The sequence below is a fragment of the Eleutherodactylus coqui genome, chromosome 5 (genome assembly GCF_035609145.1).
Source record: "Eleutherodactylus coqui strain aEleCoq1 chromosome 5, aEleCoq1.hap1, whole genome shotgun sequence".
Taxonomy (NCBI): Eukaryota; Metazoa; Chordata; class Amphibia; order Anura; family Eleutherodactylidae; genus Eleutherodactylus; species Eleutherodactylus coqui.
This window is the reverse complement of record NC_089841.1, coordinates 34,567,602-34,582,789: the sequence shown is the minus strand read 5'-3', so window position 1 is coordinate 34,582,789 and position 15,188 is coordinate 34,567,602. Positions and strand designations below refer to the sequence as shown.

At 49.6% G+C, this 15,188-nt stretch overlaps 1 protein-coding gene across 1 annotated transcript in view; it reads left to right on the top strand.

Moving 5' to 3' along the window:
• The window catches only part of LOC136629124 (zinc finger protein 585A-like), a 62,125-nt gene that overhangs the window by 28,138 nt on the left and 18,799 nt on the right, over positions 1-15,188 (top strand). The window lies entirely within an intron of this gene.

Here is a 15,188-nt window from a genome sequence, read left to right as displayed (position 1 = left end):
TCTGACAACACACTGCTCACCTGGCTCCTGCTGCCTCCATCAAACACCCAAGATGTCGCCGCATTCTACCTGAAACCACGTGATGTTGGACGTCCATGATGACAGAAGCACACGCAGGACCGGATGTAAGAAAACCCTAAATGGTCCACCCAATCAAATGCTTTCACGTATTGCTTACACAATTTCCAACATGCCCATAAAGGGCAGTTAACTCATAATTAGAGATGAGCGAGCACCAAAATCCTCGGGTGCTCGTTACTCGGGACGAAATTATCGCGATGCTCGAGGGTTCGTTTCGAGTAACGAACCCCATTGAAGTCAATGGGCGACCCGAGCATTTTTGTATTTCGCCGATGCTCGCTAAGGTTTTCATGTGTGAAAATCTGGGCAATTCAAGAAAGTGATGGGAACGACACAGCAACGGATAGGGCAGGCGAGGGGCTACATGTTGGGCTGCATCTCAAGTTCACAGGTCCCACTATTAAGCCACAATACCGGCAAGAGTGGGCCCCTCCCAACAACTTTTACTTCTGAAAAGCCCTCATTAGCAATGCATACCTTAGCTAAGCACCACACTACCTCCAACAAAGCACAATCACTGCCTGCATGACACTCCGCTGCCACTTCTCCTGGGTTACATGCTGACCAACCCCCCCCCCCCCCACGACCCAGTGTCCACAGCGCACACCAAACTGTCCCTGCCCAGCCTTCAGCTGCCCTCATGCCACGCCACACTCATGTCTATTTATAAGTGTGTCTGCCACAGGAAAAGCAGGCACACACTGCAGAGGGTTGGCACGGCTAGGCAGTGACCCTCTTTAAAAGGGACGGGACGATAGCCCACAATGCTGTACAGAAGCAATGAGAAATATAATCCTGTGCCACCGCCATCAGGAGCTGCACACGTGGGCATAGCAATGGGGAACCTATGTGCCACACACTATTCATTCTGTCAAGGTGTCTGCATGCCCCAGTCAGACCGCGGTTTTTAATTCATAGACACAGGCAGGTACAACTCCCTATTGTGAAGTCCCTGTGGACCGACAGCATGGGTGGCTCCCTGGAACCCACCGGCGGTACATAAAAATATCCCATTGCATTGCCCAACACAGCTGAGGTAGTAATGTTGTGCTTAATGCAGGTGGGCTTCAGCCCTCACTGCATGCCCCAGTCAGACTGGGGTTCTTTAGAAGTGGAAACAGATGCATTTATAATTCTCTGTGGACCCACAGCATGGGTGGGTGCCAGGAAGCCACCGGCGGTACATAAAAATATCCCATTGCATTGCCCAACACAGCTGAGGTAGTAATGTCGTGCTTAATGCAGGTGGGCTTCGGCCCACAGTGCATGCCCCAGTCTGACTGGTAATATATACCTTAACAGTAACCTCGTTGGTGGTAATGTGGTGGTGACTGCGGACCTGGTAGCACGGTTTTATGTAGTTGGTTTTCGGAATGCGGCCAGGATTAAGTGGGCCGTGGCGGGGGGATGGTGGTGGTGCTCTCTTGTTGTGTCGTTAAAGGTGAAATTCTTGGACTGCCACCAGACAGACCAATGCAAAGGTATTTGCCAAGAATGTTTTCATTGTTGGAGGAGGAGGGGGATGTTTTGGAGGCACTATGTGTCCTCTACACGTGTCCGTGGTTATATGCACCTTAACAGTAACAGCGTTGGTGGGAAATGGCCTCGCCGCCATCATGTCTTTGTGAAGCCTCTGTTTCCACACCCCAGTGACATACCATTAGCAGCGGTATAGGCAGAGCCCAGAATTATTAACATTTCAGCGGTAGCATTAGGGACAGGCCCCACTAACATATCACTAGCAGCAGTATAGGGGGAGCGCAGTCTTAGTTCCATTTCAGTAATAGTAGCACTCAAGACAGGCCCCAGTAACATTCCCATTGCAGCAGTTTAGGGAGATAACAGTCTCTTTCACATTTCAGTAGCTGCAGTATAGACAAGGCCACAGTTACATTTATGTAGCTAAAGTGTAGGCCAACCCCACACACCTTTCTGTACCATGAGTGCAGACGAAGAACATAGAAATTACTATGATTACACTGTAGGTGAGGGCCCAAAAAAATTGGTGTACCAACAGTACTAATGTACCTCAGAAAAAATTGCCCATGCCCAACCAAGATGGCAGGTGAAACCCATTAATCGCTTTGGTTAATGTGGCTTAAGTGGTAAAACTAGGCCTGGAGGCAGCCCAGTTTAATGAAAAATTGGTTCAAGTTAAAGTTTCAACGCTTTTAAGAGCATTGAAACGTATAAAAATTGTTTAGAAAAATTATATGAGTGAGCCTTGTGGCCCTAAGAAAAATTGCCCGTTCGGCGTGATTACGTGAGGTTTCAGGAGGAGGAGCAGGAGGAGGAGGAGGAATATTATACACAGATTGATGAAGCAGAAATGTCCCCGTTTTGGATGGTGAGAGAGAACGATGCTTCCATCCGCGGGTGCAGCCTACGTATTGCTTAGGTATCGCTGCTGTCCGCTGGTGGAGAAGAGAAGTCTGGGGAAATCCAGCCTTTGTTCATCTTGATGAGTGTAAGCCTGTCGGCACTGTCGGTTGACAGGTGTGTACGCTTATCTGTGATGATTCCCCCAGCCGCACTAAACACCCTCTCTGACAAGACGCTAGCCGCAGGACAAGCAAGCACCTCCAGGGCATACAGCGCGAGTTCAGGCCACGTGTCCAGCTTCAACACCCAGTAGTTGTAGGGGGCAGAGGCGTCACCGAGGATGGTGCTGCAATCGGCTACGTACTCCCTCACCATCCTTTTACAGTGCTCCCGCCAACTCAGCCTTGACTGGGGACCGGTGACACAGTCTTGCTGGGGAGCCATAAAGCTGGCAAAGGCCTTGGAGAATGTTCCCCTGCCTGCGCTGTACATGCTGCCTGATCTCTGCGCCTCCCCTGCTACCTGGCCCTCGGAACTACGCCTTCTGCCACTAGCGCTGTCGGATGGGAAGTTTACCATCAGTTTGTCCACCAGCGCCCTGTGGTATAGCATCATTCTCGAACCCCTTTCCTCTTCGGGAATGAGAGTGCAAAGGCTCTCCTTATACCGTGGGTCGAGCAGTGTGTACACCCAGTAATCCGTAGTGGCCAGAATGCGTGTAACGCGAGGGTCACGAGAAAGGCATCCTAACATGAAGTCAGCCATGTGTGCCAGGGTACCTGTACGCAACACATGGCTGTCCTCACTCGGAAGATCACTTTCAGGATCCTCCTCCTCCTCCTCCTCTGGCCATACACGCTGAAAGGATGACAGGCAAGCAACATCTGTCCCCTCAGCAGTGGGCCAAGCTGTCTCTTCCCCCTCCTCCTCATGCTCCTCCCCCTCCTCCTCAACGCGCTGAGATATAGACATGAGGTTGCTCTGACTATCCAGCGACATACTGTCTTCCCCCGCCTCCGTTTCTGATTCCAAAGCGTCTGCCTTTATGCTTCGCAGGGAACTTCTCAAGAGGCATAGCAGAGGAATGGTGACGCTAATGATTGCAGCATCCCCGCTCACCATCTGGGTAGACTCCTCAAATTTTCCAAGGACCTGGCAGATGGCTGCCAACCAGGCCCACTCTTCTGTAAATAATTGAGGAGGCTGACTCCCACTGCGCCGCCCATGTTGGAGTTGGTATTCCACTATAGCTCTCCATGCTCATAGAGTCTGGCCAACATGTGGAGCGTAGAGTTCCACTGTGTGGGCACGTCGCACAGCAGTCGGTGCACTGGCAGATTAAACCGATGTTGCAGGGTCCGCAGGGTGGCAGCGTGCGTGTGGGATTTGCGGAAATGTGCGCAGAGCTGGCGCACCTTTCCGAGCAGGTATGACAAGTGGGGGTAGCTTTTCAGAAAGCGCTGAACCACCAAATTAAAGACATGGGCCAGGCATGGCACGTGCGTGAGGCTGCCGAGCTGCAGAGCCGCCACCAGGTTACGGCCGTTGTCACACATGACCATGCCCGGTTGGAGGCTCAGCGGCGCAAGCCAGCGGTCGGTCTGCTCTATCAGACCCTGCAGCAGTTCGTGGGCCGTGTGCCTCCTATCTCCTAAGCTGAGTAGTTTCAGCACGGCCTGCTGACGCTTGCCCACCGCTGTGCTGCCACGCCACATGACACCGACTGCTGGCGACGTGCTGCTGCTACTGACACATCTTGATTGCGAGACAGAGGTTGCGTAGGAGGAGGAGGAGGGTGGTTTAGTGGAGGAAGCATACACCCCCGCAGATACTACCACCGAGCTGGGGCACGCAATTCGGGGGGTGGGTAGGACGTGAGCGGTCCCAGGCTCTGACTCTGTCCCAGCCTCCACTAAATTCACCCAATGTGCCATCAGGGAGATATAGTGGCCCTGCCCGCCTGTGCTTGTCCACGTGTCTGTTGTTAAGTGGACCTTGGCAGTAACCGCGTTGGTGAGGGTGCGTACAATGTTGCGGGAGACGTGGTCGTGCAGGGCTGGGACGGCACATCGGGAAAAATAGTGGCGACTGGGAACTGAGTAGCGCGGGGCCGCCGCCGCCATCATGCTTTTGAAAGCCTCCGTTTCCACAAGCCTATACGGCAGCATCTCTAGGCTGATCAATTTTGCAATGTGCACGTTTAACGCTTGAGCGTGCGGGTGCGTGGCATCGTACTTGCGCTTGCGCTCAAACTGTGGCGCTAGCGACGTCTGGACGCTACGCTGAGAGACATTGCTGGATGGGGCCGAGGACAGCGGAGGTGAGGGTGTGGGTGCAGGCCAGGAGACGGTAGTGCCTGTGTCCTGAGAGGTGGGTTGGATCTCAGTGGCAGGTTGGGGCACAGGGGGAGAGGCAGTGGTGCAAACCGGAGGCGGTGAACGGCCTTCGTCCCACCTTGTGGGGTGCTTGGCCATCATTTGCCTGCGCATGCTGTTGGTGGTGCCTCCCCAGCTGATCTTGGCGCGACAAAGGTTGCACACCACTGTTCGTCGGTCGTCAGGCGTCTCTGTGAAAAACTGCCACACCGTAGAGCACCTTGACCTCTGCAGGGTGGCATGGCACGAGGGGGCGCTTTGGGAACCAGTTGGTGGATTATTTGGTCTGGCCCTGCCTCTACCCCTGGCCACCGCACTGGCACGGCCTGTGCCCACACCCTGACTTGGGCCTCCGCGTCCTCGCCCGCGTCCACGTCCTATAGGCCTACCCCTACCCCTCAGCATGGTGTATTACCAGTGATTTGATTTCCCAGGCAGGAAATAAATTAGTGCAAGCCTGCTGTTAAAACGTAGCTGGCTGCGTATGATTTTTCTTTACGTTCTCCACCCACCACACACGTACCCAGAACGCTGAGGACTGTCAGAGGCAGGCCAAATAGAATGTTTCCCTTTTTTTTTTTAAAGAAAAGGCCCACTGACTATATTCAATCAATAATATATGTCTTCTGGCCCTGCAAATGTGTCACAGAACTGCAGGGTTGCAGAGTTATTAACTACAGCAGAGCGGTGATTTCCCAGGCAGGAAATAAATTGGCGCAAGCCTGCAGGCCAAATAGAATGTTTTCCCTTTTTTTTAAAGGAAAGGCCCACTGCGTATATTCAATCAATAATAAATATGTCTTCTGGCCCTGCAAATGTGTCACAGAACTGCAGGGTTGCAGAGTTATTAACTACAGCAGAGCGGTGATTTTTCCCAGGCAGGAAATAAATTGGCGCAAGCCTGCTGTTAAACGTAGCTGGCTGCGTATGATTTCTTTACGTTCTCCACCCACCACACACGTACCCAGAATGCTGAGGACTGTCAGAGGCAGGCCAAATAGAATGTTTCCCTTTTTTTTTAATGAAAAGGCCCACTGACTATATTCAATCAATAATATATGTCTTCTGGCCCTGCCTACACAATTCTGTCCCTGTAGTATTACTGCAGGGCGCAATGCTCTGCACAGCCGATTAAAAAAAAAATAAAAATGCAACACTGCTAACAGCAGCCTGCACAGAACTGCACACGGTTAAATGTGGCCCTAAGAAGGACCGTTGGGGTTCTTGAAGCCTACACTCACTCCTAACACTCTCCCTGCTTAACCACCACTTCTGTCCCTGGACTATTACTGCAGGGCGCAATGCTCTGCAGACAGCCGATTTTGAAAAAAAAAAAATGGGCAACACTGCTAACAGCAGCCTCCACACTACTGCACACGGATAGATGTGGCCCTAGAAAGGACCGTTGGGGTTCTTGAAGCCTACACTCACTGCTAACACTCTCCCTACAGCAGCTCCGGCACCAGCAGCACTTTCCCTCAGCTAACTCACAAGGCATCTGAGGCGAGCCGCGGGAGGGGCCGACTTTTATACTCGGGTGACACCTGATCTCGCCAGCCACTCACAGCAGGGGGGTGGTATAGGGCTTGAACGTCACAGGGGGAAGTTGTAATGCCTTCCCTGTCTTTCAATTGGCCAGAAAAGCGCGCTAACGTCTCAGAGATGAAAGTGAAAGTAACCCGAACACCGCGTGGTACTCGTTACGAGTAACGAGCATCCCGAACACCCTAATATTCGCCCGAGCATCAAGCTCGGACGAGTACGTTCGCTCATCTCTACTCATAATGCTATAAAAGATGCTCTACTGCGTGTAGCGTTGCTAAGTGTGTGCGTAACCGCGTGTAGTGGCTCTGAGATTGTGTGTGTGTGTACAACACAAAATTCCATGCAGGAAAAAGTGTCATCCACGCTTGCAGAGTAAAATTTGTAATCTTCCTTTATTTAGTCATATTTAAAATTGCCAGGTGTACACATCTCTGGACCAGACACGTATCGGCTGCACAGAGCCTTCGTCAGTGGTACACTGACGAAGGCTCTGTGCAGCCGATATGCGTCTGGTTAGAGATGTGTGGAATTCTTGCATGGAATTCTCTGTCGTTTAAGCCCAGGACCGGGGGCAGGTGAACCCGCTTGAGCAAGCAGTGGATCATGAGATATATGAAGGGAGGAAGCTGACAGCACAGCACACCATATTCAAGTGTGTGTATGTGTACCTGTGTGTAGCGGTGCTGAGTGTGTACCTGCGTGTAGCGGTGCTGAGTGTGTGTGTACCTGCGTGTAGCGTTGCTGAGTGTGTGTGTACCTGCATGTAGTGGTGCTGAGTATGTGTGCACCTGCGGTGCATGTGTACCTGCGCTGCATGTGTGTGTACCTGCGCTGTATGTGTGTATACCTGCGCTGTGTGTGTGTATACCTGCGCTGTGTGTGTCTGTGCGTACCTGTGCTATGTGTGTGTCTGTGTGTACCTGCACTGGTGTGTGTCTGTGTACCTATATTGTGTGTTGCTGCGCTGTGTGTACCTGCGCTGTTTGTGTACCTGCACTGTGTGTGTAATTCGCTGTGTGTGTCTGTGTGTACCTGTGTTGTGTGTGTCTGTGTACCTGCACTATGTGTGTACCTGCGCTGTGTAAGTGGGCTCTGTGTGTGTCTGTGTGTACCTTTGCAGTGTGTGTCTGTGTACCTGCTCTGTGTGTCTGTGTGCACCTGCGCTGTTTGTGTCTGTGTACCTTTGCAGTGTGTGTCTGTGTACCTGCTCTGTGTGTCTGTGTGCACCTGCACTATGTGTGTGTATCTGCGCTGTGTAAGTTCTCTGTGTGGCCCTGTGCTATTTTGTACCTGTGCTGTGTATACCTGTGCACCTGTGGTGTGTGTACCTGCGCGTACCTGTGTTATGTACCTGCCCTGTGTGTACATACCTGTGCAGTGTGTCTCTGTACCTGTGCTGTGTGTGTCTGTGTGTACATGCACTGTGTGTCTGGGTGTATCTGCGCTGTGTGTGTAAGTGCGCACCTGTGATGTGTGTACCTGTGCATACCTGTGGTGTGTACCTGCGCTGTTTGTGTTTACCTGTGCTGTGTGTACCTGCGCTGTGCGTGTGTCTGTGTGTACCTGTCCTGTGTGTACCTGCGCTCTTTGTGTGTATCTGTGCTCTGTGTGTGTACACCTGCGCTCTGTGTGTACCTGTGCTATGTGCGTGTCTGTGTGTACCTGCACTGTTAGTGTGGGTGTACCTGCGCTGTCGGGCTGCAGCGCTGTGGGGGAAAGGAATGCAGCAGCAGGCAGAGAGCCTCCTGCAGATAAAGGAGTGGGAGGGAGGAGCGACGGGACTCCCTGCAAGGAAGTGCTCTGTGAAGCGCTTGGGGTGGGCTTTCTTCTTGTCATGCTGACCTCTCCAATGGATCAGCTATCCTCCGGCCGGTGAGTCATCCACAGGACTGCGGGGATTAGTTGGTGAGGAGAATGGCGCTAACGGCTGTTCTCCTTGTCGCTTAGCAACGCTTCTCTCCCTAAGCCCTGAGCCACGCACCCATAGACTTAACATTGGGAACTTCGACCAGCTCTAACAGGGAACTCGCAGTATCAAACTTTAATTTTAGGATTTTATGGTGGTGGTGGGAATGGTACAAATCCACTGACACCAAAATCAGCCACCAGAAGTCTCACAAAGGGCTCAAAGAGCGGCGCAGAAAAAAGCCTATAGGCTTATTTATCTCTCTCTCTCGATATATACATATATGTGAAAGCCCTCACTGACTGACTCATTCTTAATTCTCAAACTTCCCGATGTCGTACAAACATGAAATTTGGCAGGAGCATTCTTTAGGACCTAAATAGGAAAATGGGTCACAACTTGATTATTCAATGTTAAGTTCAAAAATATTGGCACCCCTATGTAATGTACCTAATCAAATTCTCTAACTTCCCGGTGACATACAAACATATAGGAAAAGTAAAGGGGTCACAACTTGATTACTCAATGCTAATTGTGAAAGTAATCACACACACAGCTCTACTCCATCTACCCTGATCTCCACACATCACACACAGCTCTACTCCATCCATCATGATCCCCACACATCACAAACACAGCTCTACTCCATCCATCATGATCACCATAGTGCAAAAGTATCGGCACCCCTATGCAATGTAATGTCCCGGTGTCGTAGAAGCGGGAAATTTGGCACAAGCATTCTTTAGGCCCTAAATACGAAGAGTAAGGGGGTCGTAACTTGATTATTCAATCCTAATTGCAAAAGTAAATGCACCCCTATGTAATGTAACTTCCCAGTGTCGTACAAGCGTGAAATTTGGCATGAGCATGCTTTATGTTCTAAATAGGAAAAGTAAAGGGGTCACAACTTGATTATTCAATGTTAATTGCAAAAGTAATCACACACACAGCTCTACTCCATCCATCCTGATCCCCACACATCACACACACAGCTCTACTCCATCCATCCTGATCCCCCACACATCACACACACAGCTCTACTCCATCCATCCTGATCCCCCACACATCACACACACAGCTCTACTCCATCCATCCTGATCCCCACACATCACACACAGCTCTACTCCATCCATCCTGATCCCCACACATCACACACACAGCTCTACTCCATCCATCCTGATCCCCCACACATCACACACACAGCTCTACTCCATCCATCCTGATCCCCATACATCACACACACAGCTCTACTCCACCCATCCTGATCCCCACACATCACATACACAGCTCTACTCCATCCATCCTGATCCCCACACATCACACAGCTCTACTCCATCCATCCTGATCCCCCACACATCACACACAGCTCTACTCCATCCATCCTGATCCCCCACACATCACACACACAGCTCTACTCCATCCATCCTGATCCCCCACACATCACACACACAGCTCTACTCCATCCATCCTGATCCCCCACACATCACACACACAGCTCTACTCCATCCATCCTGATCCCCACACATCACACACACAGCTCTACTCCATCCATCCTGATCCCCCACACATCACACACACAGCTCTACTCCATCCATCCTGATCCCCCACACATCACACACACAGCTCTACTCCATCCATCCTGATCCCCACACATCACACACACAGCTCTACGCCATCCATCCTGATCCCCACACATCACACACACAGCTCTACTCCATCCATCCTGATCCCCCACACATCACACACAGCTCTACTCCATCCATCCTGATCCCACACATCACACACAGCTCTACTCCATCCATCCTGATCCCCACACATCACACACACAGCTCTACTCCATCCATCCTGATCCCCACACATCACACACACAGCTCTACTCCATCCATCCTGATCCCCCACACATCACACACACAGCTCTACTCCATCCATCCTGATCCCCACACATCACACACACAGCTCTACGCCATCCATCCTGATCCCCACACATCACACACACAGCTCTACTCCATCCATCCTGATCCCCCACACATCACACACAGCTCTACTCCATCCATCCTGATCCCCACACATCACACACACAGCTCTACTCCATCCATCCTGATCCCCATACATCGCACACAGCTCTACTCCATCCATCCTGATCCCCACACATCACACACACAGCTCTGCTACATCCTTATCCCTTCAGCTGCTCCTGCTGAAGCACAGCACAGCAGTCGTGCACACACTGATCCCCCCTGGTCATGTGATACCTAATACTTCCCACACAGGTGATCACATGACGGTGACATCATCACAGGTCCTGGAAGCTGCTGTGGGCTCTGCAGGTAAAGACCTGTGTCCCCCCTCATGTCAGGTTAGTGGTGGAGGGAAGTATTAACACCTTCTAGACTTATTGTAGGGGTGATTAACCTCTTCAGGACCGCTGAGAAGGGGGATTATTAACTAAGGTGAGCAGATTTCCCCAGGGTTAAAGGCTGGGCAGAGGGGTGTAGTCAGGGGGCGGGGCTTACCACAAGGTGTGATTTTACCTCTGTCGTTATAGATAGTGCCAGGCAGGGGCAAAAAAGACAGAGCTAATTCCGCCTGTGGTGGCCTCACCTGAGCATCGGTGCTGCTCCTGAGCAGGCTGCCGGGGAGCGCTGACAGCAGGAAGCCTTCGCTGGAGGAGATGTAGAACAATAGTTGCGCAGATTTTTACTGTTTGTATGGATGCAGAAATGCGCTGGGTTTTGCCACAGAAATCTCCATTGTGGACACACCTGCGGAGGGGAACAAGATCTAGAGATAATCGATACGCGTTCTCCCTGCCGTCCTGATGCAGCTGCACTGATGTATAAAGCAGGAGGCTTATTCTTCACATAGCCCAGGCTCCCGGACCTCTGGGACTGAGTGGTATGGGGCGCGGAGATAGTCCTGCTAGGAGAAAGCAAGGAAAGGACCAACTGCAATACAACTGAGAGGCGAGACTACTTTTCTATGTTTTCATTTTTCTGTAGACATAGTTGTGTGAGTTCTCATTTTTTGCGCGACGTCCTGTGGTTTGTGTTGGCACCATTCTGGGGTACATGCAAATTTTTGATTGTTTTTCATTGCTATTTTTCTTGGAGACAGCGTGACCAAAAAAAGTGCATTTGTGGTATTCTTTTTTTTTTTCTGGCTAAGGGGTAAATAATGCGCTACTTTGATAGATTGGTCCCTTATAGAGATGAGCGAACCTACTCGGCCACACCCCTTTTTCACCCGAGTACCGCGATTTTCGAGTACTTCTGTACTCGGGCGAAAAGATTCGGGGGGCGCTGTGGGGGGTTGCAGGGGGGAGTGGGGGGGGGGAGGGAGAGAGAGAGGGCTCCCCCCTGTTCCCCGCTGCTACCCCCTACTCTGCCACGCCTCCCCCCGCCCCTCGACGCCCCCTGAATCTTTTCACCCGAGTACTGAAGTACTCGAAAATCGCGGTGCTCGATCGAGTAATTACTCGAAACGAGTAGGTTCGCTCATCTCTAGTCCCTTATGGTCACAGCGATACCAAATATGTATTTTTTTTTTTTATTATTTAGTTTATTGCATTATAGATATGGCAAGAGAGGGTGGAGGGGTTAAAATTTTTTTTGTTAATCATTAGTAGAGTTGAGCGAACGTACTCTTCCGAGCGTACTCGTACTCGAGCGAGCATCATGCCATGTTCGACCCCGCCCTAGTTTTGGCCCCTCCCTGCTGCTAACCTGTCTGATTTGACCCCTCCCCGCTGCAACGTTGCGCATGTCAATGGTAGTTTGTGGCTCTCTTGGGGGAGAGAGAGAGAGAGACAAAGAGAGAGAGAGAAACAAGAACTCGGCAACTGGCGGGTGCCATACAAAAATGTTTGTCTCCCATTGAAGTCATTGGGGTTCGTTACTCGAATACAGCTCACAAATTTTATGAAAAGCTCGACTCGAATAACGAGGACCCGAGCATTTTGGTGCTCGCTCATCTCTAATGTTTAGTAAAGCTTTAAATAAGATCATTATTTTTACTTGTCCCAAGAGGCTACAACAACTTGCGATGTTTTGATCGCTCCTGCACCCACACGGCTCCCTGCGATCTCATCTTTCTTTTTTTGCTTAATGCCCCCCGTACAGTCTTGTCGACCTGCATTGGTTTCCTTCTACTTGTAGTTCTTTTATTTTTAAAGGGTATGAACTGCTCGCATGAGGGAAGTAGGATGTATCTAAACTTCTCTCATTTGTCGTCTGTACTGTTTTTTTTCAAGGACATCCCAATTAATGTTGCCGATAGCAGTTCTAAGCTTATCAAATTTTGCTTTATAAAGTTTAGTTTTTTTGTAGCTCCCTGATAAGGCTTCTTAATAAATGACATCTTGAAATGAATTATATTGTGGACACTATTTTCCAAGTGTCCCTCAATCTGCACCCCCGTGATTCTGTCCGGTTTGTTAGTTAATAATATGTCCAGAGTGGCCCTTCCTCAAATTGGCTCCTGTACAAGTTTGGTAAGGTAGTTATTAGAGTTGAGTGAACATACTCTGCCGATCATGATGCTCGTTCGAGTATTAGCGTACTCGATGGTGCTCGTTACTCGAATGAGCATCAAGTCGTGTTCGACCCCGCCCCAGTTTTTGGCTCTTCCTTGCCGTGACGCAGCGCGCGTCGTTGGAAAATTTTTTGTCTGGTAGGGGGAGAGAGAGAGAGGGAGAAAGAACACACACGAACCAAGAAAGAGAGAAAAAAAAAAAGCTCGGGACCCGACGTCCCACATACAGAAATGCTCGAGTCTCCCATTGTAGTCATTGGTATTCGTTACTCGAGTAGAGTTCTCGAATTTTACGAAAAGCTCGACTCGAATAACGCGGACCCGAGCATTTGGGTGCTCGCTGATCTCTAGTAGTTATCTTTAATCCTTCTCAAGAACTTATCATCCTTTCATCTTCCCTTAGTATATCTGGATAATTAAAGTCTCCCATAATGATTACTTCATTGCGGTTTGACACCCCTTCTATTTGTCTTAATAATACGTTTTTAGTTTCTTCTTTTATTTTTGGTGACCTATAGAGAACTTCTATCACGATTTTGTTATTATTCCCTCTCTGTATTTCTACCCACAGAGATTCCACGTCTTCATCTTCTACACCTATATCTTTTCATAGCCTGGGCATTAAGTAGGATTTAACGTACAGACATACCCCTCCCCCTTTCTGGTTTCCAGGGTCTCTTCTGAAGAGATTGTAACCATGTAAATTAAATGCGCAATTGCACTTCTCATCAAGCCATGTCTCCATTATTCCTACTATGTCATAATTTTTTTCAGCCATTCTTGCTTCAAGCTCACCCACTTTACCGATCAGACTTATTGCATTTATTGCCATACAATTTATATGGTTGTTATTCTATATATTCATTATGCTACTTATTGTTCTATTAGCTGTTCTATGTGTACTAACCCCACCCCCCGCCCGACCACCATTTCCACTACTTGGTCCCAGATCACTGACTACACTGATCTCTTCCCCTTTTGCTGCTTTTTTCCCTCCCCCACAGTCCCTAGTTATACACTCCTCCAACTTTCTGGCCATCTTCTCCCCCAGCACAGCTGCACCCTCCTCCTTGAGATGCAGTTCATCCCTACGGTAGAGCCTGTAGCCGACAGCAAAGTCAGCCCAAATCTCCAGGAACCCGAACCCCTTCTACCTACACCAACGCTGTTTATTTCCTAGCACTTGTCTTACACGTTCATATGAACGTCGCTTAGCAATGTTTGACTCTCCCTACCGGCGCCATTGGCTGAAGCACAACAGCGCCACAAAACTTATCATAGGGACTTTAACCTCACCTGACAGGTCACTCAATGTAGCAAACTTAAGTTTTATGATTTGACGGCTGTGGTGAGGATATAACAAATCTAATGACTCCAGAATCATCCACCAAAAGTCACACAAAGGGGCCAAAGTGTGGGGCAAGAAGAAGCCTGGAGGCTTATTTATATTAGATATAGGGGTAAGGAATAGCCTTGCTGGACTTGGGTAGCGGGACTGATACATATGATGTTGTGTTGTCCACGTCTAAACCGATACTAGAGTGAGGTTCACTCTCTGTATATGAAATAAACCTGGGGTTTCCCCTATTAGTATGTATCCTAGGATATATAAGTGGTATACCCTGAACAACTAGCGGTAACAAGACTCATGTATATCGTAAGAAAATTGATAGCCCAGCATTGGCTGGATGAGCACCCGCCTACATGGAGGGAATTTAAGGATAAAGTCAACCGACTATTACCATGGAAAAAAGGCATATACTTTACACATAAGGCAGAACACAAATACAATAAGGCCCAATGTCCATGGGCCGATTTTAATTATAAAATCCACGTGTGGTCCCCGCATGGGGGATCTGCACCTCTAGCTGCCCATAGGGATGCAATAGCATCCGTAGGGCAACTTAATGCATGCGGATGTGATTTTTTTTTTTTTTTTTTTTTCCTGCATAGGATGAAATCGTGGCATGCTCCATTTCCCTGTGGATCCCACAGGGACGGCTTCCATTCCTCTCCATGTCCGCGGGAACGCATGGATGCCACTGCAGGGTTCAGCAGTGGTATCCGTGCGTGCAAGTAGACACAGGGCCTAAGATATGGTCCAAATGGTTGGATGCATTTGGCTTGGCACAACTGAATTTGCACATTTGGTAAACTGAGTTTACAAGAGAAATGATATGTAGGGTAAACCTAGGTTTTTGTTAAATAAGAAAAGTGACGAAAATCCAAATCAGGCTCAATTCACACGGGTGTCCGACTCTGGATTCCGCAGCAAATACTGCCCATAGCATGCATTAGAAAATCACTTTTTCCTGCACACAAGCGGAAATCAATAGCGTTTTTCAACTTGCGGAGGAAAAATCGCAGTATGCTCTATTTTGGCACGATTCCACGCAGCCTGCTTCCATTGAAGTCAATGGAAGCCGTCC